Raw genomic sequence first — 27540 nt, forward strand, 5'->3', positions numbered from 1 at the left:
GAATCATATTCTACAAGGAACAGATATTTAATTTAGTACGTTATGATGAAAAGGCTTCAATTCAAAGAAGTTTAATGCATTTGATGCAATAAAAGCGCTGATTATTAGGTTTTTAAAAATACTTAGTCCTTATTATTTTATTACCATTCACGTAAATTTTTGTGCTTATAATATTTATATTAAGTGTAGAAAATATTTTAGGCTCTTGTGCTGGTACTCAGGCTGATTGCCTCTATAAAATGCAGCACTTTAGGAAGTATTAAATTTGCTGCACGGTTTGTTTTGTTTTGTTTTGTTTTGTTTTGTTTGATCTGGAGATTTTCAGAGAAACCACTTGCCATAGAATGAGTTGGAGCTGTCTACTTACCAGCTACAGTTGTAAACAAGACTCTATGGAAACCAATCTCCTGTAATTTTCCAGTCTACTGTTTTCCAATATCAAGGAGTTAGAACACTTGGCAATTTTGAAGTTGCTGCTCAACAGAGGTCTCTAGCACTTTAACAGTTGGGACCAGATGGGACTATTTTCTGAAGTTAAAACCAAGGCCAAGAGAACTATCCAAGCAAAGGAAAGGACAAAAGGAGAAATTTAGGGAGTGGAATATCATATTTTTTTAATTGAATAATTTGTGCCAAAATGTTCTTGCGCTCTCTTCATTCTCCTATAGGTCTTGATGCATATAAAAATCATGTCGATTCATCACATTACCTGTAGCTCTGCAACTTATTTGTAGTACCATAGTCCCCCTTTATCCATGGTTTCACTTTCTGTGGTCAACCGCAGCCTGGAAGTAGACGATCCTCTTTCTGACTTCATGTCAGAAGGTCAGTGGTAGCCTAATGCTACATCACAATGCCTATGTCAGTCACCTCACTTCATCTCATCAGGTGGATATTTTATGATCTCACATCACCACAAGAAGGGTGAATGCAGTACAGTAAGATATTTTGAAAGAGAGATACCACATTCATATAACTTTTATTATAGTATATTGTTACAATTGTTCTATCATATTATTAGTTATTGTCATTAATATCTTGCTGTGCATAATTTATAAATTGAACTTTACCATAGGTAAGTATGTATAGGAACAAAACATAGAATATATAGGGTTTAGTAGTATCCATAGTTTGAGGCATCCACTGAGGGTCTTGGAACATATCCAGAGACTGCTATATATTTTTGAGTTGCAATGAATACAAAGAGTATTCAGTATTCACATTTTTAAAGTTGTGTTTTCCTTTTTTTGTAAAAAAAATGATTAAAATCATCTTTTAGCTCTATATCATGAACATCCTTTACAAACATTTTGTTATATTAAATCACACAGTCACATCAAAATGGCCATATGCATGCAGCATGCATTTTATTGTTGCTTTTAAGGTGAAGAGTTAAATAATAGCTGAGACCTAATGGGAGAAACAGCAGTGTGGTATGGAGAAAGGAGGGTGACCATTGTCAGATAGTAATAGCTTTTTTGCTTTGGAAAGCTTAAGTTCTATAAGCCTCAGTTTCATTTAGTAAGCCAAATGGAACCTTAATAATACCTACCTACAAGATTACTGTATGTGTTAAAATTATGCAAAGTAGTTAAAGCACCTCCCCAAACTGAGCGCTTAGTTGGCCCTTAATAAATGGTGGCTGCTTCTTCTGATATTTATGCTTCCTGATTCCCTTGTGGTTAGATGGTCTCTTGTGAATAGTACACAGTGAATTGTGGGCAGAAGTGAGGTTTATTCCTGCTGGGCTGGAGCGTGTAATTGCTCATGTAAGATTGTCCAGACTCTATTTCTCTCTACCATGGCAACCAGCAATGTTACAGGTAGTAGTTGTTCCATCAACTAAGATCCGAAAGTGAGTAGGACACAAAGCAGAGCCTCTAGCTGATCTGTGATGATCATGTAATATGTGTGAGGAATAAACCTTTTTTATTTGCTTTAAACTACTAACCTTTGTGGGTTATTTACTGCAGCATACCTACCCCATTTTGATTTACATAACCTTTAGATAGATATAGAGTAAAATACCAACATTATTCTAGTTCTTTGAAGCTATTTACCACTAAGCACATTCTGGATTAGGAAACCTTAATGCATGTGCTTTAGATGGCTTCTCTTCTTTTTTAAAAGAAAAGTGATGAATATATGCTGTTGTTCTCAAACACATTAGAAAAGACCGAATTTACATCAGTTTAATTAAGCTGACACATGTTTAAGTAATTTCTCCAAAATTGTTTTAGGACACCAATTCACTCCCAATACTTCTGATTTCACAATAATTTTGCAATTCACTAGATTGCTGAATGAAATATATCTGTATACAGTTTTGACAGTTTTAAAAAAATGGAATAGTTTAAGGCCAGTACTCCAGATGTTGTAAGGAACACACAATTGTTCATAGTTCCTGATGATGATCTTTTTCTTCCTTTTCAACATATATCTGCCTCTGCAAATGTGAGCTAACAGTATACAATGTGCAATATGCAGTCATACAGCAAAATGGCAGGAGATGTGCTTGCCTTTTATATTATCTAAGATGGTTAACATTGTGAAAAAAATCTCGCATCCTCTGCAAATTTCTCCCTCACCAGTCTTGGGAACTGCAAAGAAGGCTTTTCTTTTGTCAGATGGCTGTAGCATGTTTGCACCAATTCTGATAAACACTGGAATTTTTCCTGAAATATGTTGAGGAATTGGGGCACAGGTCATAAGCTTGAATGTGTGTTGTGTTTTTCTGTTTTTTTGTTTTTGTGTTTTAATCTATCTATCTAATCTCTCCAATTTCTTGTCTATGTTTCACTATCTGTTTGGGGCAAATAAGATTGATAGTGGTACCTTGGATTCCTGTCACTTGTGGCCTGCTGAAATAGCGCAAGACACATCATCCACGCTGAAGCAGGGGAGCATGCCTTCGGCCTGTCTTATCAGTAATCTTTGACTTCCACCAGCTGGAACTGCTGGAGTGCCTCACTCAGCCTCCTCCCTCCTGGAGATTCAGGAGTGATGAGAATTCCTGCGTTCCTCCCTGCAAGTCCTGCACTGAGATTACATCAGTTCATTTAGCTGGAGCTTTTCAGACACTCGTTGGCAGGAATTGATTTCCTTATTTTGGTCCCTTTGCTTTTGGATTCTGCTCAAAAGACAGATTCAAGGAAGTGGATTCTACCTTTACAAGGTCTGTTTCAGATAATTACCTGAAAATGTTAGAAAATGTAAGCCAGTAGGGAGGTTGTTTTTCTTTATCTGTAAACCCACTAAGAACGTGTGTATAATGCACTTTTCTTCTTGGGAGTTTGTTGAGACGCAAGAGGTAGGAAGGGAAATGAAAAAGTTAATTGATTTGCCTTTCAAACTATTTCATTAGAAAGTTTCTAAAAGATCAAAGGTTCTGAAATAACAAGAAAAAGTAAATTGAAAGAAATATAGCATGTGTTTTTAAACCAATCTTTTCTTCATCAGTCATCATGTCATTTCAAATACATTTCCTGCCAGTTTTCAAAACATATCCCCTTTGCATACGAATATAGCAATTATTTTATACCCATGCTAGGTATATATAAAAATTATCATTAATGCATTGTTCCTGATCTCAATGACCTTGCAGTTCAATGGGTATTTGTTTTCCTGCTCATTTGACTACCCCGTAACTGATCTGCAAAGGTCTTTGTGGAAGTAGTCAAAGGAGCAGAAAAACTAGTATCTGTTGCTAACTGTTGTACCTCTGGGCTGCTTAACCTAGGAGAATGGAAACAATGTAGATACTAGGGGGACAAAGTCACTGTTTGAAGGGGAAGCTTTTACCTTTAGTTTCTGTTTTTACTGCTACTAGACAATACTAGGCAATATTTTTTTCGTATTTCACCTGACATAATCCAACTTCACATGAGTACAAAAACTAATTAAATTAAAAAAAATCATTTGACTTCTCAGCTATGCAAGATGTAGCTTTATTTGGTTCTATAATGATGATAATGATGATGATGATAGTAATAATAATAAAATAATAGTATAAGCCAGATCTTATTTGCCAAATGGGTTGCTCTTCCTTCCTCCCCAAAGATTTCATACAGGAGCATTCGAGTATAAATGATCATAAATTTTTTTTAATGTTTATTTATTTTTGAGCGAGAGAGAGAACACAAGCGGGGAGGGGCAGAGAGAGAGGGAGACACAGAATCTGAAGCAGGCTCTATCCAGGCTCTGAGCTGGAAGCACAGAGCCCAACTTGGGGCTCCAACTCATGAACCATGAGATCATGACCTGAGCCAAAGTCGGATGCTTAACAAACTAGGCCACCCAGGCACCCCATAGTGTAAATGATCTTAAAGGAAGCCTTTATAGAATAGACACTAGAGAAGGTTCATATACTCTAATCCATGAGGAATCGTGGAAGGAAAATCCAATCCACATCATCCGGGAAATGATTCAAGAATGGACAGAATTGGCTTAAGTTATTTTTGATGTTCTACTTGGATTTGAGTCCATGAATGTTGCTCTCAGAGTGATTTAGAGAAAGCAATTTGGGGATAGAGGAGGAAATGGGAAACAAAAAGGCTGATTTGAATATCATCATATTCCCATTATATGGTGATAATTGTCAGGATTGTGGTGCTGGTGGTAAGAATGGAGATGAAGAGATGTATGAAAGAGCCATTTCAAAACAAAACACAAGTAATATCCAGGCCTTAGAGAGTGATTAGATATGACAGGTGAGCAAAAAGAATCTAAAGCATTTATTATTTGTGAAGTGACATAGCAGACAAAAAACAATTGAAAACCAAAAAACAAAACAGGTATTTGTGGTTGTAAAGATCCTAGGTTTGAAGTTTAGCTTTCCACTTCTGTGAGAGCTTGGAGAAATTACCTAACTTTTCAGGACTTTGATTTCCTCTTGGGGAAACTGGGCTGTTGTAAAAATCACACGGAATAAAGCGTGGGAAAAATCCACTACCTGTGGTCTCCTTTGTTCCTCTGGAGTGCCAAGCAGTGCTCAGGCATTTTGTGCACATGACCTCTTGAAATCCTTCCAGAAAAAATGCTGAGGAAGTTTGCCTTTCATTATGACTTATTAAGCGTGAGGGTCAAATGATGTGAACAGCCTGCTCTATCTTAGTTTATTCAGGCTGCTATGATAAAATACCACAGATTGGGTGGTTTACACACAGAAGAAATTTACTGCTCACAGTTCTGGAGGCTGGAAGTCCAAGATCGGGGTGGCAGCATGGTTGGGGGAGTGCCCTCTTCTGATCATAGTTTTCCTTGTATCCTCACATTGGATAAAGGAGGCTAGGGGGTTCTTTTGGGTGTCATCTGTCAGAGCACTAATCCCTTTCATGAGGACTCTGTCCTGTCCTGATCTCCTCCCAAAGGTCACCTAATGCCATTGTCTTTAGAGATTAGGATTTCAACAGATAACATTTGGGGAGGGATAGGAACATTCAGGCTGTAGCATCACATGGATAAAGAGTAGCACCATTAGAATTTCTATGTAGGTCTCTCTGAATTCAGCGCCATATTCCTGTTACACAGCAGGCACTCAGTAATGGGATTTGTCCTCTTTGCAAAGTGTTTGTTATACTTTTTAAAAAAAAGTTTTAAAGAGGTGTATTTGTTTTTGAGAAAGAGAGACAGAGCACAAGTGGGGGAGGGGAAGGAAGAGAAGAAGACACAGAATCTGAAGCAGGCTCCAGGCTCTGAGCTGTCAGTACAGAGCCTGACCCGGGGGGTGGGGGTGGGGGGCTCAGACCCACAAACCATGAAATCATGACTTGAGCCCATGTAGGACACTTAACCGACTGAGCCACCCAGGCGCCCATCGTTTGTTATACTTTTTGAACGTACAATAAAAGCAGTGGGCCTTCACCCCAGCAGGAAAAATGAACGTACATAAGCAGGAAATGTTGGTGTTATGGATGCTCTTAAAGCACTAGAAACCTCTGAGAAGCTGATAGTTTCGAAGTTAATTTTTATAAAATTGAAAAGTATGTTAGTTAGAAAAGAGGAGCAACGCTAGAAATACACTTCCTCCTTCCAAACGGTTTCTTCTGTTAAGCCTCTGTTTGATTAGGCAAATGTTGAGTAGCTTTGGTATTGTCTTTAAAGGACAGACAGTTAGACCCACAAGTACCTGGATTCTTTTTCGAAGACTACACTCATTCCTCTCATTCAGGCCTCCGCTCAACTGTCAGAGGCCCTCTTTGACCAACTGGATTGTCTACTGTCACCCCACACTTTTTGCCTTTTTTTTCTTTATAACATTTGAAATTACTTGACAGTATACTCCAGTTTTATTTAAAATTTTTTTCCCATCTTCCCACTGGAATATAAGATTCGTGAGGTCTCAGACTTTGTTTTGCTCACTCCTTGTCTTCAGCACCTAGGACAATGGTGGCAAATAGGTAATAAATGTCTACTGTGTACGTGAATGGAGGAGTTTCTAGGTAGTAGACAGTTACAGGTGAACAACAGTAAAATTGTGCTTGCTGTTTGCAAATAATAGAGGAGGACAGAATAGGAAGGAGAGGACAGAGTTGTTCTGGAACTTTTGGTTCAGGGTACTTGAGTGACCCTGTGAGAGCTCAGACTCACCCGGGGAATAGCTGTATAAGGAGAGGAAGAAGATGACAGCGTGCTGTTGGGTGCACTTGGAATATCCTCACTTATGTTGTGCTAATCTACTAACATTTCCTTTACACACCTTTTACTCAATACATGTTGAAAGACCCCTTTAAAAAATTACACCTAAAAACAAGTAGTATACATGTGTTTACAATTATTAGAAAGCTGTCATATATTTGCAGGTTATCTGTATCCAGTTAGTTTCAGGATGTGGGCTTCCCTGTACCAGATGATGTCTTCATCTCTAGATAAAAGCCTTTCTAAATGTGTGTTAATGTATAGAAAACTATTAATACAATTATTTGTTATTCTTTGAGGGTCAGAGGTGAGCCACTTAGTGTTGCTATTTAACATTGATCATAGGCATGCTGTTATTGCTATTTAAGATTCCCCACGCGCTTCAAAGTATAAAAGTCTGTTTGCTTTCATTTATAGTAATACTTCTGTGGTAGGAGGAAAAGTATGTATAGTTATAAGTTCAGTTACAGCTCCTGGTGTATCGGTAGCAGTGTCCTAGACAGGACCATGGCCCTGACGAGGGCAATGCAGTGAAAAATGAGGATCATGCTGAGTACAATGGAAACTTAAAATGAGATTGGGTTTAAATTCACTGCTGGGACTTGCACACTTGGCACAGAAGAACATGGGGTCACTATTGTAAGATAAGATGCATTCAATCATAGCCTTCAGGGAAGCTAAGATACTGGTTTTATGGTTGTTGTTTAAATGCCTAAAACTTTCTCTTGGATATGTGGATATACATACATATATATATATATATATATATATATATATATATATACACACACACACACACACACACACACATATATATACTTTGACACACAAACACATAGATATATGTGTATTTTGAATATATAAGCTTTATTTGTATAATTGGCATTATTCATTTTCCAATAACATTATTTTTGACAATGTTTGATTAAAAAAGAAAATATCAGATAATGTAAAATGTAAGGATTTAGAAATAATGATTCCTTATGATTTTAAAAGCGATTGTTAAGGCATGTTACTATTTCAAAGTAAGAAAGAAAAACAAAAAAGAACACTGCATTTTATTCATGGACTTATTATGTGCCATGTGTATTGTTTGGCCATTTTTTTCTTTTTTTGATGGCAATACTATTTAAGCTCAGAGCTAATATAAAAGCTAAGTGTCATCTCTATTTTTAGAGGAAAGGACACAAATGTAAGACATTCAATAATGTGGCTATTATTAAATTGGTAGTCATTGGTAGAGCCATAACAGATTTTTCTGACTTCAAAGTATATCTTTATTATTGCTGGGCTTATCCAATTTTTTCCCCTCTTTCCACAAAAATAGTTAATGTGTTTTGTTTTTTATTGTCTGTTTTTCTTAACATGTAATTTAGGAAAAGGCATTATAGAAAAAGCCTAATTCAATTCTGGGAATACATGAAAATCTCTCAAACACAGCAAATACATGGTTAAAAGGTCTGGATTAAATACATTTCTACTTTTGATGGCCAACTACTGTGCTGATGATCTATTACCTTATTGTAAGATGCACACTTGATTATTTCCAAGCATTCTTATGCGGAGAATTTCATATCCTCTCAGTTATTTCCCTAGATCAGTTGTCAATGGATAAAAAATTGGTTTGAGTCTTAGAAGGAATGGTTAATTAAAAAACTACTGTGCTTACTTTGGATTTCTGTCATTTATTTATTCAACAGATACGTGATGGATAGTTACCTGTGTAGATACTGTGCCAGAACTTGTCCTGATCTTTATAGAGCCTAAGGGCTTCTATAAGAGTTGAGAACACAAAAATCTGACAGATAATATAAAGAAGAGAAGTAGGTGTATGGGGTCCACCTGTAATAACCCAAAAGACACTTGCTCCATGTTAAAGAGTATATAGATGCTACTCAACCCTTGCCAGTTGTTGCCATGTAATGACATAGATCGGCATTGCCTATAGTGTAATTTTTTTTAGGAGAACAACAAATTCCCAGATTTTTGTATGAAACCATTCATTTTTAAATATTGACGGTTTTTGTTGTTTTTGGTGTTGTATAATTATGTTCAGAACAAGTACATTCAGCCTATAGCCAGCACTTTGAAATGTATTATTTATAGAGATTATAAATCTCTATGAAAGATTTTTTACCAATAGATAGTGAGTTCCTAGAGGACTGAGGTTATCTTTGCATTTGTAGAGTTTAGGAGACAATATAAATTAATAGTTGCTTTATAAGAAGAGAAATATTAATTTAGGAAACAATTGGTGATACCTAGTAAGTGGGAATTAAGCCTGTGACCAAGATGGAAAGAAAATATTTGAGTACCTATTATTATAGGTATCTTGAGTTGGTAATGCCATTTAGTGATCCAAATCAATGTTGTTAGAATTATCTATTTTATAAATGAAGAAGATAACATAATTAAATAAGGTGAATGGGGTTTCATCCTGCAAAAATGTATGTTTAAAATGATTGGAATCTTGAGTCAAATATACCTGACTTCAAATTCTGGTGATTTTGAATTACAGTCTTGTAGTGCATTGTGTAAGATATTTACTTTTTTATTTTTATTTAATTATTTAATTTACATCCTAGTTAGCATATAGTACAATAATGATTTCAGCAACAGATTCCAGTGATTTATTCCCTATGTATAACACCCAGTGCTCCTCCCAACAAGTATCTTCCTTAATGCCCTTATCCATTTAGCCCATCCCCCACCCACAACTCCTACAGCAAACCTCAGTTTTTCTCTATATGTAAGAGTCTCTTATGTTTTGTCCCCCTCCCTGTTTTTATATTTGTTTCCTTCCCTTTTGTTCATCTGTTTTGTATCTCAAATTCCACATATGAGTGAAGTCATATGATATGTGTCTTTTTCTCACTAATTTCACTTAGCATAATACCCTCTAGTTCCATCCACATTGCTGCAAATGACAAGATTTCATTCTTTTTGATTGCCAAGCAATAACTCCATTGCATATATATATATATATATATATATATATATATATATATATATATATACCACATTGTCATTATCCACTCATCTGTCGATGGACCTTTGTGTTCTTTCTATACTTTGGCTATTGTTGAAAGTGCTGCTATAAACACTTTGGGGTTCATGGGGTGCATTGTGATGCCTGTGCCGCTTTGAAACTGAACATCTGTATCCTTTGGATAAATACCTATTAGTGCAATTGCAGGGTTGTAGAGTAGTTATATTTTTTTTTTAATTTTTTTTTCAACGTTTATTTAATTTTGGGACAGAGAGAGACAGAGCATGAACGGGGGAGGGGCAGAGAGAGAGGGAGACGCAGAATCGGAAATGGGCTCCAGGCTCTGAGCCATCAGCCCAGAGCCTGACGTGGGGCTCGAACTCACGGACCACGAGATCGTGACCTGGCTGAAGTCGGACGCTTAACCGACTGCGCCACCCAGGCGCCCCTATTTTTAACTTTTTGAGAAACCTCTATACTATTTTCCAGAGTGGCTGCCCCAGTTTGCATTCCCAACAGCAATGCAAAAGAGATCCTTTTTCTCTGTAATCCTCACTAAAGCCTGTTGTTGCCTGAGTTGTTAATCATTCTGACTGGTGTAAGGTGGTATCTCATTGTGGTTTTGATTTGTATGTCCCTAATGAAGAGTGATGTTGAGCATCTTTTCATGTGTCTATTTGCCATCTGGATGTCTTCTTTGGAGAAGTGTCTATTCATGTCTTTTGCCCATTTCTTCACTGGATTATTTGTTTTTTGGGTGTTGAGTTTAATAATTTCTTCATAGATTTTTGGATACTAGCCCTTTATCTGATATGTCATTTGCAAATATCTTCTCCCAATCTGTTGGTTGCCTTTTAGTTTTGCTGAATGTTTCTTTCGCTGTGCAGAAGCTTTTAATTTTGATCAGGTCCCAATAGTTCACTTTTGCTTTTATTTCCCTTGCCTCCAGAGACATGTTGAGTAAGAAGTTTCTGCAACTGAGGTCAAAGGGGTTTTTGTCTGCTTTCTCCTCTAAGATTTTGATGGCTTCATCTTACATTTAGGTCTTTCATACATTTTGAGTTTATTTTTGTGTAAGAAAGTGGTCCACGTTCATTTTTATGCATGTTGCTGTCCAGTTTTCCCAACATCATTTGTTGAAGAGACGGTCTTTATTCCATTTGATATTCTTTCTTGTTTTGTCAAAGATTATTGGCCATATGTTTGTGGGTCGGTCCATTTCTGGGTTCTCTATTCTGTTCCATCGATCTAAGTGTCTGTTTTTGTGCTAGTACCATACTGTCTTGATGATTACAACTTGGTAATACATCTTGAAGCCCAGGATTGTGATGTCTCCTGCTTTGGTTTTCTTTTTCAGGATGGCTTTGCTTATTTGGGGTCTTTTCTTGTTCCATACATTTTAAGATTGTTTTGGCTCTGTGGAGAATATTGGTGTTATTTTGATAGGGATTGCATTAAATATGTAGATTGCTTTGGATAGTATTGACATTTTTGTTCTTCCAATCCATGATCATGGAATATTTTTCCATATTTTTTGTGTCTTCTTCAATTTATTTCATAAGCTTTCTATAGTTCTCAGTGTATCAATTTTTCATCTCTTTGGTTAGGTTTATTTCTAGGGATTTTATGGTTTTTGATGCGATTGTAATGGGATTTATTTCTTCATTTCTATTTCTGTTGCTTCAGAAAGTGTATAGAAATGCAACTGATTTCTGTGCATTGATTTTTTTTTATTAACTTGTTTTATTTTTTATTTTTTAAAATTTACATCCAAATTAGTTAGCATATAGTGCAACAATGATTTCAGGAGGAGATACCTTGGTGCCCCTTACCCATTTAGCCCATCACCCCTACCATAACCCCTCCCATAACCCCCTCAGTTTGTTCTCCATATTTATGAGTCTCTTCTGTTTTGTCCCCCTCCCTGTTTTTATATTATTTTTGTTTCCTTTCCCTTATGTTCATCTGTTTTGTCTCTTAAAGTCCTCATATGAGTGAAGTCATATGATTTTTGTCTTTCTCTGACTAATTTCACTTAGCATAATACCCTCCAGTTCCATCCACATAGTTGCAAATGACAAGATTTCATTCTTTTTGATTGCTGAGTAATACTCCATTGTGTATATGTGTGTGTGTGTGTGTGTGTGTGTGTGTATATATATATATATATACACACACACCACATGTTTATCCATTCATCTATCGAGGGACATTTGGGCTCTTTTCATACTTTGGCTATTGTTGATAGTGCTGCTATAAACATGGGGGTGCATGTGTCCCTTCGAAACAGCACACCTGTATCCCGTGGATAAATGCCTAGTAGTGCAATTGCTGGGTTGTAGGGTAGTTCTATTTTTAGTTTTTTGAGGAACCTCCATACTGTTTTCCAGAGTGGGTGCACCAGTTTGCATTCCCACCAACAATGCAAAAGAGATCCTCTTGCTCTGCATCCTCGCCAACATCTCTTGTTGCCTGAGTTGTTACTGTTAGCCATTCTGACAAGTGTAAGGTGGTATCTCATTGTGGTTTTGATTTGTATTTCTCTGATGATGAGTAATGTGGAGCATTTTTTCATGTGTCAATTGGCCATCTGGATGTCTTCTTTGAAGAAGTTTCTATTCATGTCTTTTGCCCATTTCTTCACTGGATTATTTGTTTTTTGGGTGTTGAGTTTGATAAGTTCTTTATGGATTTTGGATACTAGCCCTTTATCTGATATATCATTTGCAAATATCTTCTCCCATTCTCTAGGTAGCCTTTTAGTTTTGCTGATTGTTTCCTTCGCTGTGCAGAGCTTTTTATTTTGATGAGGTCTCAGTAGTTTGTTTTTGCTTTTGTTTCCCTTGCCTCCAGAGACATGGTGAGTAAGAAGCTGCTGCGGGCAAGATCAAAGAGGTTTTTGCCTGCTTTCTCCTTGAGGATTTTGATGGCTTCCTGTCTTAAATTGAGGTCTTTCATCCATTTTGAGTTTATTTTTGTGTATGGTGTAAGAAAGTGGTCTAGGTTCATTCTTCTGCATGTCGCTGTCCAGTTTTCCCAGCACCACTTGCTGAAGAGACTGTCTTTATTCCATTGGATATTCTTTCCTGTTTGTGAAAGATTAAATGGCCATACTTTTGTGGGTCCATTTCTGGGGTCTCTATTCTGTTCCATTGATCAGAGTGTCTGTTCTTGTGCCAGTACCATACTGCCTTGATGGTTACAGCTTTGTAGTATAGCTTGAAGTCTGGAATTGTGATGCCTCCTGCTTTGGTTTTCTTTTTCAAGATTTCTTTGGCTCTTCGTGGCCTTTTCTGGTTCCATACAAATTTTAGGATTATGTGTTCTAGCTCTGTGAAGAATGCTGGTGTTACTTTGATCGGGATTACATTGAATATGTAGATTGCTTTGGGTGGTATTGACATTTTAACAACATTTGTTCTTCCTATGCAAGAGCATGGAAGCTTTTTCCATTTTTTTTGGTGTCTTCAATATCTTTCATGAGCTTTCTATAGTTTTCAGCATATATAGGTTTTTCACCTCTTTGGTTAGATTTATTCCTAGATATTTTATGTTTTTTTGTGCAACTGTAAATGGGATTGATTCCTTGATTTCTCTTTCTGTTGCTTCATTGTTGGTGTATAGGAATGCAACCAATTTCTGTGCATTGATTTCATATACTGCAACTTTGCTGAATTCATGAATCAGTTCTAGCAGTTTTTTGGTGGAATCTTTTGGGTTTTCCATATAGAGTATCATGTCATCTGTGAAGAGTGAAAGTTTGACCTCCTCCTGGACGATTTGGATGACTTTTATTTCTTTGTGTTGTCTGATTGCTGAGGCTAAGACTTCCAATACTATGTTGAAAAACAGTCGTGAGAGTGGACATCCCTGTCTTGTGTCTGATCTTAGGGGGAAAGCTCTCAGTTTTTCCCCACTGAGGATGATATTAGTGTTGGGTCGTTCATATATGGCTTTTATGATCTCGAGGTATGCTCCTTCTATCTCTACTTTCTTGAGAGTTTTTATCAAGAAACGTTGCTGTATTTTGTTAGATGCTTTCTCTGCATCTGAGAGAATTATATGGTTCTTGTCCTTTCTTTTATTGATGTGATGAATCACGTTAATTGTTTTGCAGATATTGAACCAGCCCTGCATCCCAGGTATAAATCTCACTTGGTCATGGTGAATAAATTTTTTTTAATGTATTTTTGGATCCAGTTGGCTAATATCTTGTTGAGGATTTTTGCATCCATGTTCATCAGGGAAATTGGTCTATAGTTCTCCTTTTTAGTGGGGTCTCTGTCTGTTTTTGGAATCAAGGTAATGCTGGTTTCATAGAAAGAGTTTGGAAGTTTTCCTTCCATTTCTATTTTTTGGAACAGCTTCAGACAATAGGTGTTAACTCTTCCTTAAATATTTGGTAGAATTCCCCAGGAAAGCCATCAGGCCCTGGACTCTTGGTTTTTGGCAGATTTTTGATTACTAATTCGATTTCCTTACTGGTTATGGGTCTGTTCAAATTTTCTATTTCTTCCTGTTTCAGTTTTCATAGTGTATATGTTTCTAGGAATTTTTCCATTTCTTCCAGATTACCCATTTTATTGGCATATAATTGCTCATAATATTCTCTTATTATTGTTTGTATTTTTGCAGTGTTGGTTGTGATCTCTCCTCTTTCATTCTTGATTTTATGTATTTGGGTCCTTTCCTTTTTCTTCCTGATCAAACTGGCTAGTGGTTTATCAATTTTGTTAATTCTTTCAAAGAACCAGCTTCTGGTTTCATTGATCTGTTCTACTGTTTTCTTCGTTTCGATAACATTAATTTCTGCTCTAATCTTTATTATTTCCTGTCTTCTGCTGGTTTTGGGTTTTATTTGCTGTTCTTTTCCCTTCTCCTTAAGGCGTAAGGTTAGGTTGTGTAACTGAGATCTTTCTTCCTTCTTTAGGAAGGCCTGGATTGCTATATACTTTCCTCTTATGACCGCCTTTGCTGCATTCCAGAGGTTTTGGGTTGTGGTGTTATCATTTTCATTGACTTCTGTATACTTTTTAATTTCTTCTTCAACTTCTTGGTTAGCCCATTTATTCTTAAATAGCATGTTCTTTAGTCTTCAAGTATTTATTACCTTTCTAAACTTTTTCTTGTGGTTGATTTCGAATTTCATAGCATTGTGGTCTGAAAATATGCATGGTAAGATTTTGATATTTTTGTACTTACTTAGGGATGATTTGTGTCCCAGTATGTGGTCTATTCTGGAGAACGTTCCATGTGCACTGGAGAAGAATGTATATTCTGCTGCTTTAGGATGAATTGTTCTGAATATATCTGTTAAGTCCATCTGGTCCACTGTGTCATTCAAAGCCATTGTTTCCTTGTTGATTTTTTTGATTAGGTGATCTGTCCATTGCTGTGAGTGGGATGTTGAAGTCTCCTACTATTATGGTATTACTATCGATGAGTTTCTTTATGTTTGTGATTAATTGATTTATATATTTGGGTGCTCTCACATTTGGCACATAAATGTTTACAATTGTTAGGTCTTCTTGGTGGATAGACCCCTTGATTATGATATAATGCCCTTCTGCATCTCTTGATACAGTCTTTATTTTAAAGTCTAGATTGTCTGATATAAGTATGGCTACTCTGGCTTTCTTTTGTTGATCATTAGCATGATAGATGGTTCTCCATCCCCTTATTTTCAATCTGAAGGTGTCTTTAGGTCTAAAGTGGGTCTCTTGTAAACAGCATATATATGGGTCTTGTTTTCTTATCCATTCTGTTACCCTGTATCTTTTGATTGGAGCATTGAGTCCATTGACGTTTAGAGTGAGTACTGAAAGATATGAGTTTATTGCCATTATGATGCTTGTAGAGTTAGAATTTCTGTTGGCATTCTCTGGTCCTTTCTAATATTTTGTTGCTTTTGGTATTCATATATATATATATTTTCTCCCCTCAGAGAGTCCCCCTTATACTTTCTTGCAGTGCTGGTTTAGTGGTGACAAACTCTTTTAATTTTTGTTTGTCTGGAAAACTTTTTTTTTTTTTAATTTTTTTTTTCAATGTTTATTTTTATTTTTGGGACAGAGAGAGACAGAGCATGAACAGGGGAGGGGCAGAGAGAGAGGGAGACACAGAATCGGAAACAGGCTCCAGGCTCTGAGCCATCAGCCCAGAGCCCGACGCGGGGCTCGAACTCACAGACCGCGAGATCGTGACCTGGCTGAAGTCGGATGCTTAACCGACTGTGCCACTCAGGCGCCCCTGTCTGGAAAACTTTTTATCTCTCCTTCTATTTTGAATGGCAGCCTTGCTGGATAAAGAATTCTTGGCTGCATATTTTTCTCATTAAGCACATTGAATTTATCTTGCCACTCTTTCTGGTGTGCCAAGTTTCTATGGATAGGTCTGCTGCAGACCTGATCTGTCTTCCCTTGTAGGTTAGGGACTTTTTTCCCTTGCTGCTTTCATGATTCTCTCCTTGCCTGAGAATTTTGTGAATTTGAGTATGATATGCCTTGTTGATGGTTGGTTTTTGTTGAATCTAATGGGGGTCCTCTGTGCTTCCTGGATTTTGATGTCTGTGTCTTTCCCCCGGTTAGGAAAGTTTTCCGCTACGATGTGCTCACATAACCTTTCTACTCCTATTTCTCTCTCTTCCTTTCCTGGGACCCCTATGATTCTGATGTTCCTTTTTAATGAGTCACTGATTTCTCTAATTCTTAAATCATGCTCTTTTGCCTTCATCTCCCTGTTTTTTTCTGCTTCATTATTCTCTATGTTTGTCCTCTATAGCACTGATTCTCTGTTCTGCCTCATCCATCCTTGCTGCCGCTGCATGCATCCATGATTGCAGCTCACTTATAGCATTTTTAATTTCATTCTGACTAGTTTCTACTTCTTTTATCTCTGCAGAAAAGGATTCTAATCTATTTTTGACTCCAGCTAGTATTCTTATTATCGTGATTCTAAATTCTGGTTCAGACATCTTGATTGTATTTGTGTTGATTAAATTCCTGGCTGTCGTTTCTTTGTGCTCTTTCTTTTAGGGTGAATTCCTTCATTTTGACATTTTGAAGGGAGAAAAGGAATTAATGATATAGAAAAATTAAAATTAAAAAAATTAAAATTAAAAAAATATTAAATTAAGAAATTAAAAACACAGACACAAAAATCGAATAAATGATGCTAGATCCCAGGTGTGTTTCGGTCTGCGTGTTGAAAGTGGTTTACATTTTAGAGAAAAAAGGGGGGGGAAGGAAATCGTTTGAGAATTTGAAAAAAATGAATACACTGAAGTAGACTAAAATTAGATGATGGGAGTAAAATAGAATTTGAAAAAACTTACACAAAAGTAAAGAATATAGTAGGAAAAAATTAAAGAAAAATATTTTTAATCAAAATTAAAAATAATGATTTTTTTCTCTTTCTGTATTCAAGAAAGAGAAAAAAAACAAAAAGAAAAAGAAGAACTTGTTTGAAAATTTGGAAAAGTGAATACACTGTAATAGACTAAAATAAAATGATGGAAGTAAAATATAATTTGAAAAAATTTACATAAAAGCAAAAAAATATTGTAAAAAAATTAAAGAAAAATATTTTTAGTAGAAATTGAAAGTAAAAATGAAGTTTTTCACTTCCTGCATTCAAGAAAAGAAAAGAAACATAAAAAAGAAAGAAGAAAAATAAATAAAACAAGGAAATTGTTTGAAAATTTGAAAAGGTGAATACACTGAAGTAGACTAAAATAGAATGATGGAAGTAAGATAGAATTTGAAAAAAATTACACAAAAGTAAAAAATATAGTAAAAAAATTAAAAGTATTTTTAATAAAAATTGAAAATAAAAATGATTTTTTTCTCTTTCTATATTCAAGAAAAAGAATAGTGTAAAAGATAAAAATAAGAAAAAAAATTGAATAGATGGACCTGCTAACAGATTGAAATAGGACTGAAATTATTTCGTTTTCCCCTAGAAGTTAGACTATGTAGCGCTTTATAGTCTATAAACTAAGTAGGTGGTGAGACTTGTGTTCTTGAAGAGCGAGGTTGGCCCAGTTGGGGGGGGCTTAGTGTAACGGCTCCATTCTCCACTAGATGGCGCTGCTAGCTTACTGGGGTGGTATGTTGCAGCCCTCGTAGGTGCGTATGCGCCTATGCGGGAGTGGTGAAAATGCCATCACCCAGCTACCCCAGTCTCTAGTATGGGAGCTCTCTCTGATCAGTAATCACTGATTACTAACGCACCTGTCCTCTGTCTTCAGCTTTCATCCACTCCCCGCTTCTTCACTGTCTGTGACCAAGCCCCAGGCAGTACCTCTCTCCCGAGTTCTGTCTCAGATGAGGCTATTTTCCCCCACCCCTTACTTCTGAAGGATTGTGGCTTTGACTCCTTCTACTCCTCTGTGGGAGGGTCTCACCCAGCAATGGCTGAATGAGCAATGGCCGAAAGTCGGCTGCACCCAGGAACGCTTGCTGGACCCTGATGCTGCCGGTGCCCCGAGACTGTAGCCAGGTGCCTGCCCGTCCCAGAAAAAGTTCACAAGATAGTGTAGCAGCAGCGTTTCAGGGATTATGGAAAATCACAACACAAATCTGGCACCAGACTTCACACGACATTCTTCCAACACCAGCAAATGTAGCCATTTTCTGGGGTCTGCTGGGACCAGGTGGCTTCAACAGCCTCTACCAAATGTCCTTCCAGCAGTGGAACCGCTTTTCCCCATGTGCTCCGAAAACCTCCTGGACCCCACTCTATTCCTGGGGAGTCGCCCTTCTCACCAAAGCACCACCAGGTATCGAGCTGCAGAATTCCAGACTTTGTGCTCCACTTGTTTACAGTCTTAATGGAATTTAAACCCTCTCCTTTCTCCTTTCTCCCTTTTTAGTTTAGTCCCTGTGGCTGTTTCCAATTTTCCACTTTCTCTCCAGCTGCTTTTGGGGAAGGGTGCTTTTCCCGTATTCTCCCCACCCTCAGTCTCCATCCTTTCTCTACCTGCAAAGCGGCTCCCTGCCTACCGCTGGCTTCTCTCTCCCCAAGTTCACCTCTCCGCCCCACATACCTGCTGAATTCTGTGGTTCAGGTTGTGCATATTGTTGTGTTAATCCTCCAGTCAGTTTTCTAGGTGTGTAGGATGGTTTAGTGTTGGTCTGGCTGTATTTCATGGACGCAAGACACACAAAAAACTTCCATGCTGTTCTGCCATCTTGGTTCCTCCCCTGCCCATTGATTTTATATCTTGCAATTTTGCTGAATTCATGGATCAGTTCTAACAGTTTTTTGGTGGAATCTTTTGGGTTTTCCATATAGAGTATCATGTTGTCTGAAAAGAGTGAAAGTTTGACTTCCTCCTTGCTGATTTGGATGCCTTTTATTCCTTTGTGTTGTCTGATTGCTGAGGCTAGTACTTCTAATACTATGTTGAATGACAGTGGTGAGAGTGGACATCCCTGTCTTGTTCCTGACCTTAGGGGTAAGCTCTCAGTTTTTCCCCATTGGGGTTGATATTAATGGTGGGTCTTTCAGATATGGCTTTTATGATCTTGAGGTATGCTCCTTCTAGCCCTACTTTCTTGAGGGTTTTTATCAAGAAAGGATCCTGTATTTTGTCAAATGCTTTCTCTGCATCTTTTGAGAGGATCACGTGGTTGTTGTCCTTTCTTTTATTGATGTGATGTATCACATTGATTGCTTTGTGGATATTGATCCAGCCCTGCATCCCAGGTATAAATCCTACTTGGTCGTGGTGAATAATTTTTTAATGTTTTGTTGGATCTGGTTGGCTCTTGTTGAGGATTTTTGAGTCCATGTTTATGAGGGAAATTGGTCTATAGTTCTTTTTGTTCTCTTTTAGTTCTCTTCTCTGTCTTGTTTTGGAATGAAGGTAATGCTGGCCTTATAGAAAGAGTTTGGAAGTTTTCCTTCCATTTCTATTTTTTTGGAAAAGCTTCAAGAGAATAGGTGTTAACTGTTCCTTAAATGTTTGGTAGAATTCCACCAGAAAGCCATCCAGCCCTAGACTCTTGTTTTTTGGCAGATTTTTGATTACTAATTCAATTTCTTTGCTGGTTGTGGGTCTGTTCAAATTTTCTATTTCTTCCTGTTTTGGTTTTGATAGTTTATATATTTCTAGGAATTTGTCCATTTCTTCCAAATTGCCCATTTTATTGGCATATAATTGCTCATAATATTCTCTTATTATTGTTTGTATTTCTACAGTGTTGGTTATGATCTCTTTCTTTCTTGATTTTATTTATTTGGGTCCTTTTCCTTTTTCTTTTTGATCAAACTGGCTACGGGTTTATTGGTTTTGTTAATTCTTTTTTTTTTTTTTTTAATTTTTTTTTCAATGTTTATTTATTTTTGGGACAGAGAGAGACACAGCATGAACGGGGGAGGGGCAGAGAGAGAGGGAGACACAGAATCGGAAACAAGCTCCAGGCCCCGAGCCATCAGCCCAGAGCCTGACGCGGGGCTCGAACTCCCGGACCGCGAGATTGTGACCTGGCTGAAGTCGGACGCTTAACCGACTGCACCACCCAGGCGCCCCTGGTTTTGTTAATTCTTTCAAAGAATCAGTTCCTGCTTTCATTGATCTGTTCTGTTTTGTTTTGTTTTTGCTTGTTTGTTTTTCGTTTTGATGGCATTGATTTCTACTCTAATCTTTATTATTTCCCACCTTCTGCTGGTTTTGGGTTTTATTTTCTGTTCTTTTTCTAGCTTTTTAAGTGTAAGGTTAGGTTGTGTATCTGAGACCTTTCTTCCGTCTTTAGGAAGGCCTGGATTGCTATATACTTTCCTTTTGTGACTGCCTTTGCTTCATCCCAGAGGTTTTGGACTGTTGTGTTATCATTTTCGTTGGCTTCCATGTTCTTTTTAATTTCCTCTTTAAATTCTTGGTTAGCCCATTCATTCTTTACTAGGATGTTCTTTACTTTCCAAGTATTTGTTGTCTTTCCATTTTTTTTTTTCTTGTGGTTGATTTCAAGTTTCATAGCATTGTGGTCTGAAAATATGCACGGTATGATCTCGATCTTTTAGTACTTGTTGAGAGCTGATTTGTGTCCCAGTAAATGATCTGTTCTGGAGAATGTTTAATGTGCACTTGAGAAGAATGTATATTTTACTGCTTTAGGATGAAATGTTCTGAATACGTGTGTTAAGTCCATTGATCCAGTGTGTCATTCAAAGCCATTGTTTCCTTGTTGATTTTCTGCTTAAATTATCTGTGCATTTCTCTAAGTGGGATGTTGAAGTCCCCTACTATTGTGGAATTGTGAATGAGTTTCTTTATGTTTGTGATTAATGGATTTATGTAATTGTTTGCTCCTCATTGGGGGCATAACTGCTTACAATGATTAGGTCATCTTGGTGGATAGACCCCTTAATTATGATATAATGCCCTTCTTCATCTCTTGTTAGTCTTCATTTTAAAGTCTAGATTGTCTTATATAAGTATGGCTACTCTGGCTTTCTTTTGGTGACCATTATCATGATAAATCGTTTTCCATTACCTCACTTTCAATCTGATGGTGTCTAGAGGTCTAAAATGGGTGTCTTGTAAACAGTATGTAGATGGGTGTTTTTTATCCATTCTGTTACCCTATGTCTTTTGACTGGAGCATTTACTCCATTGACATTTAGAGCGAGTACCAAAAGATATGAATTTATTGCCATTGTGTTGCCTATAGAGTTGAAGTTTCTGTTGGTGTTCTCTGCTCCTTCCTAGTCTTTCTTTCTTTTGGTCCTTTGTTGTGTTTTGTCTTTTCTCCCTTCAGAGAGTCCCCCTTAAAATTTCTTGTGTGGCTGGTTTAGTGTTCATGAACTCCTTTAGTTTTTGTTTGACTTTATCTCTCCTTCTATTTTGAATGATAGTCTTGCTGGATAAAGAATTCTTGGCTGCATATTTTTCCAATTCAGCACATTGAATATATCCTGCCACTCCTTTCTGGCCTGCCATGTCTGTGAATAAGTTGGCTGTGAACCTGATCTTGTAGGTTAAGGGCTTATTTTCCCTTGCTGCTTTCATGACTATTCCCTTGTCTGTGTATTTTGTGAATTTGACTGTGATATGCCTTGTTGATGGCCAGGTTTTGTTGACTCTAATGGGAGTTCTCTTTGCTTCCATTGATTTTAGTGTCTGTCTGTCCTCTTTCCCCAGGTTAGCAAGGTTTTCTGCTATGATTTTCTCACATAATCCTTCAAACTCTCTTTTTGTTTCTTCATTTTCTGGGACCCCTATGATTCAGATGTTATTCCTTTTTAATGAGTCATTGAATTCTCTAATTCTTATATCATGCTCTTTTGCTTTAGTTCCCCTCTTTTTTTCCTGCCTCATTATTCTCCATAATTTGTCTTGTATATCTCTGATTTGCTGCTCTGCTTCATCCATCCTTGCCGCCGTGGCATCCATTCGAGATTGCATATCAGTTAGAGCATTTTTAATTTTGTCCTGGCTAGATTTTACTTCTTTTATCTCCACAGAAAGGGATTCTATGCTTTTTTCAACCCCTGCTAGTATTCTTATTATCGTGATTCTAAATTCTGGTTCAGCTATATTTCTTGTATGTGTATCGATTAAGCCCCTGGCTGTCATTTCTTCCTGTTCTTTCTTGTGGGATGAATTCCTTTGTTTCATCATTTTGGAAGAAAAAAAGAATTAACAAAATAAAAAATTACAATTAAAAAATTTAGGACAACACACAAAAAATCAACTAAAGGGTGCTAGATCCTAGATGTGTTTTGGTCTGGTTGTTGAAATAAGCTTGATAGAATAGAGAAAAAAGGGAAAGAAAAGAAAAAAAAAAAGGAAAAAAAGTAGGAAACATCTGAAAATTAAAAAAAATTAATATAATAAAATAGAATAAAATGAACGTACAAAAGTAAAATAGAATTTAAAAATTTAGAAAATAATGTAGTGGAAAATTACAGAAAAATATTTTTTATAAAAACGGAAAATAAAAATAATTTTTTCCCTTTCTGTATTCAAAAATAAAAGAAAAAGAAAAAACATTTGAATAGATGGTCCATGAACAGAATGAAATATGATTGAAATTACATCCAGTTTCCCCTAGAAGTTAAATATGCAGCACTTTATAGTCTGTAAACTAAGTAGGAGGAGAGACTTGTGGTGTTCCTCTAGAGTGGGGTTGGTATAGTTGGACATTGTGACTACATTCTCCACTAGATAGCAATGCTTAGTTCACTGGGGTGGATCTCTGTGGCCTGTGTACATGTGTATGTGCATGCACAGGAGAGGTGAAAATGGCGTCACCCAGCTACTCAGTCTCTAGCATCAGAACTCTGCTCTTGCAAACTGACAATCAAGCACCCCTCCTTTGTCTCCAGTTTCTGTTCAACACTCCCACTTCTGTGCCATCCACGACCAAGCTGTCAGGCTGCCAGGCAGCACATTCCTCCCAAATTTTATCTCAGATGGGGTTGTGTTTCCAAACCCCTGACTTCCGAGGGCCCTGTGGTTTGATCCACTCCAACCCTCTGGGGGAGGGTTTTGTGAAACTATGGCCAGGTGCCAGCCTGCACCCAGGAACGTTTGCATGACCATGTTGTTACAGATGCCCAGAGACTGTGGCTGGGTGCCAGCATGCCCCAGAAAAAGTTCATATGATCATGTAGCACCAGTGTTTCAGGGATGATGGTAAATCACAACATACATCTGGCACCAGACTTCTCTGCCCGCTAATGTCCTTGTTCTAACACCAGCAAACATGACTGTTTGCCTGTGGGACCTTTGCCTGTGGGGAGGCTGCACAACCTTTACCAAATGTCCTCTCAGCAGGGGAACCACCTCTCCCTGTGTGGCCTGAGGCCCCCTCGGACCTCACTGTCTGCTCCTAGGGATTTGCCCTTCCCACCAGAGCACCGCCAGGTATAGAGCTGCGGAGTTTCAGACTCTGTGCTCCCTGTTTATAGAGTCCTAGTGGTATTTTAACCCTCTCCTTTCTCCTTTCTTCTTTCTCCTTTCTCCTTTCTCCTTTCTCCTTTCTCTCTCAGTCCCTTATGGGTATTTCCACTCTTTCTCTTTCTCTCTAGCTGCTTTCAGCAGGAGTGCTTTCCTTGTACTCTCCCCATCTCCATCCTCTCTCCACAAGCAAAAACATCTCCATACCCTCTGCAGCTTCTCTCTGCCCCCCTGTTCACCTCTCCGTGCTGTGTACCTGCCGAGTTATGTGGTTCAGGTTATGAAGATTGTTGTGTTAATCCTCAGATCAATTTTCTAGGTGTGCAAGATGGTTTGGTGTTGATCTGGCTGCATTTCAGGGGTGAGAGAAGCAGAAAATTTCCATACTGCTCTGCCATCTTGGGTCTCCAGCACTGTGTAAAATATTTAATGTCACTGATCCTCAATTTTCTGATATATACAGGGAACATAATAAAAACTCTATAAAGCTTCTGTGATATTATTTGAGATAATATATATGATATTCTTTGAAGGGTGTGTGATATCTAGTTGGTTTTCAATGAATGGTAGATAACATTATAGCTGTTGTTTTGTGCTTAAAATCTGTTCTCTGTCTGCTATACTCTGAGGGCAAAGGTTCCCAAACAGTATATCAATGGTATTGACTTTTAGGAAAGCAGAGACAGTGGCTTGTTAACTTTCTACACATTTGGTTATTTCTAAGTCACTATGCCAGTGGTCCCAAAGGCCACCAAGACTATACCCATTCATCTCTGTGGATACAGAATCAACTTTAGGATACAGAATCAACTTTAGCATCTCTCTCAAAAGCTCCAGTCATCCAGATTTAGGCTGGCCAGTCAATATCATTCAGCAACGAAGTAGCCTTCTTCTAAGGAAAATATACACTGAATCATGGATTTCAACCTGGAGAACACATTCAGATTTCTTGATGTAGCTTTTTCAAGTCCCTGGTATTCCTCCCTGGTATGCCAGGGAGACACATAAAGTAGCTTCGCCCTTAATTGAGAGCCACTGGTTTTCAAAGAAGCTGATATTCAACTAGAAATGTTAAAAAGATAAGAATACCCATTTCATGGTGATGATTGATATATATTTAATTAAATATCTATATTGTCATGAATCTGAGAATATATGATGAATAGCATAGTAATATAGTTACAGAATAAATAGTCGTTCATCTTTGTATCTTATTCTTTGCATAGTATATATAAAATGGTGCCTACATCATAGTGCTGGCTTAAAAGCTTGGATTGAATCTGCTCTTCCTGTCTTTGTGATAGTGTGAATGATGATGATAATGATGATGATGATGATGATAATGATGATAAAGCATCCACTCACACTCATGGAGTACCAGGCCCTATATAAAGTGCTTTACATGTAGTATCCCATATAATCCTGTTATCCATATAATTACTAAGGTGCAATTTTCACCTGCATTTAACAGAGAATTAAATGAATGGAGAGATTAATTGGTCAAGGTTTATACACTATTATAGAGCCATGATGTAAACCCAGGCATTCTGACTCTAGAACATGGGCTCATGGTTTTATGCTTTGTTGTCCCTCATGAAGAACAAGGAACTGAAAGGGTAGGGGTCTTCCTTAAATAATTCCCCTGAGATACATTTCTACCAAGAAAGCTTGTTTATCATCTGTAATGTTGGACCTCTGTCCCTTCCTTTAGTGAATATAATTATTAGTGAATAACTGACTGTGCATCTTACTGGGAATTCAAACACAGAGATATAAAAATAGACAGACATACTCAGATAGTATCTGGTCACCTCGCTGACTAGAATAGATGTAGCAGTCAGATCCAGAAATAATCACATTTTTGTTAATTAGACTCTTAGTGCTGTTTTTTTTAAGTGCCATCCATTCTTCTAAACAAATAAGTACTTGTCTCGTAAATAAGTAAATTGCAGCCCTGGCCTCATTTACTACATTAACGCCTATGAGAATTGATAAGACCTCTTTTAAATATTCTAATATCTTGTGGTTCTCCTTTTAAAATAATAGCACTCAGTTTTGTAGATTCCACTTTAGTAAGGCTGTGCATTTTGCATTTCCTAAAATATGCTATTTATGTATTCTGTAACTGCACTGTTTCTGTGTAGATTTTTTTTTCATAAAATATGACCCCTCTTACCCCCCCATGTCTAGAATTCATAATTCCCTTTGAATATGACAAAAATCCTAGGGGAAGTACTGTGCTTTTAAAGACAATGAATATAGATTGGATGACTACTGATTCTGCCCACACAACCTGTTGAGATATACACGTATTTATTTTAAAATCTCAGCAAATATATCAGAATTTTCAGAAAAATAATTTGATATTTGTAAACTGTTTGGAACTTCTTAGAGTTTATTTTGACCAATGTTTCCTATAGCAACTATTATTCTTATATTTAGTGTTTCAGCAAACGTACTGTAATAACATGAAAAATGTCAAAGCAAATAATATTTCTTAGTAAGTGCAATATTTTCCTAAAATGGAAAAAAATCAGGTAGGATCAATGTAGTTCAATGACTTTTAAGTAGAAACAACAAATTATAATCCACTAAAGGGAAATTGAGTTTCATAACAGGATCAACATAAGGTTGAGAACTTTAAGCAAGAATTTAGCACCTCAGGATACATTTAACATCATATGGTTCTTTGGTGGTCTTAACAAATAGAATGTGCTTATCCTATTATTGTCCACGCAAGCACGTTCATGCATTTATCCATGTAGAAATGCATATTTTTTTGAGTATCTACTGAATACAAGTCCCAGTGCCAGATAATATGACAGATGCTGGGAAGTAAACATTCCTGACATTAAGGATTGTGATTTTTCTCAGGGTGAATTTAGTCCTGTTATTTCTACTTTTAACCCTTCAAGCTGTTTTGATTATAACAAGTTTCTTAACATTCAAGCATTGCAGTTTTATTTTTTTATTCTGAAGTGTTGAAAATGTTAACATAATAACTCTGTCAAAAACTTACATTTACCCATCATATGTGAATTAGTAAAAGATAGCTAGAAAAACTCTGACGTTTTATTACTTCTAATTTATATAACCTCAAAGGCTGCCACTTAGGTCTTTTACAGATCTTAGATGATTTTTTTTTTCAGACAAAATTAGAACATACAACACAATCAACAGTAACTAATCCAACATCTTTTGAACTACTATGTACAAAAGCTCACATATTCCCAGAAAAAATAAGCAAAGATCTTTGCCTGTTTGTCTGTGTGTGTGTATGTGTGTGTGTGTGTGTGTGTATGTATGTATGTGTATGTGCATATGCATATATATATATATGAATATACTTACACTTTCATTTACAGATTAAAATATATGGAAATAGCAATGATAATCTCAAAATAGAATTTTATTTCCCAGCGTATTACTTTGTTAACTAAGTTATGTATCTTCAATTAAAGTGAACTATTATTGATATTTGAAGAGATTTGAGAAGTGATGCTAAATATATGGTAAGAAAGAATAGGAAGAAAACTTTAATGGTTTATCCCTCCACTTCTTTTTTTCCCTTTATTTTGTCAATCTATCTGTTGCCCCTGATTTGCTGTTTTTCCCCCAAAGTGGGTAAGTGGGTGAATGAGGGGAATCAACAGTTTGTATCGTCCATTGATGATGATTCAACGATTCTATAATTGTAGAGCATTTTAGGATAGAGTATTTTCCTCCACTGAAAGGAGTATAATGACCTCTAGCTCACTGGATTTTTATGAGGGTTCAATGAATTAGTAGCTATAAATTGTTTAGAACAATACCTGGAATATTAGTATTCATTAAATGTTATTCAAGTAATCACAGAACTAGTTTCAAACATGAGTATTGATAAATATTGTAATAATAAACTTCAGTGTGTCATCTGTATCATTAACATACTTAAACGTCAACTTTGCCTAAAAGACAAATCATGTGTGTGTGTGTGTGTGTGTGTGTGTGTGTGTGTGTGTGTGTGTGT

The 27540-nt window shown here is 36.9% G+C and overlaps 1 protein-coding gene and 1 long non-coding RNA gene across 11 annotated transcripts in view; one reads left to right on the forward strand and one right to left on the reverse strand.

The window, feature by feature from the left end:
* Positions 1 to 4165, reverse strand: part of LOC121037867 (uncharacterized) — a 132517-nt gene extending 128352 nt beyond the window's left edge. The window contains exon 1 of the long non-coding RNA XR_005794029.1: positions 710 to 4165. This is a non-coding gene — a long non-coding RNA (uncharacterized LOC121037867). The remainder of the gene's footprint in view (positions 1 to 709) is intronic.
* Positions 1 to 27540, forward strand: part of PCDH9 (protocadherin 9) — a 927283-nt gene that overhangs the window by 170119 nt on the left and 729624 nt on the right. The window lies entirely within an intron of this gene.

Source organism: Herpailurus yagouaroundi, unplaced genomic scaffold (assembly GCF_014898765.1).
Source record: "Herpailurus yagouaroundi ecotype Mexico unplaced genomic scaffold, PumYag 164, whole genome shotgun sequence".
In the NCBI taxonomy this organism is placed as follows: Eukaryota; Metazoa; Chordata; class Mammalia; order Carnivora; family Felidae; genus Herpailurus; species Herpailurus yagouaroundi.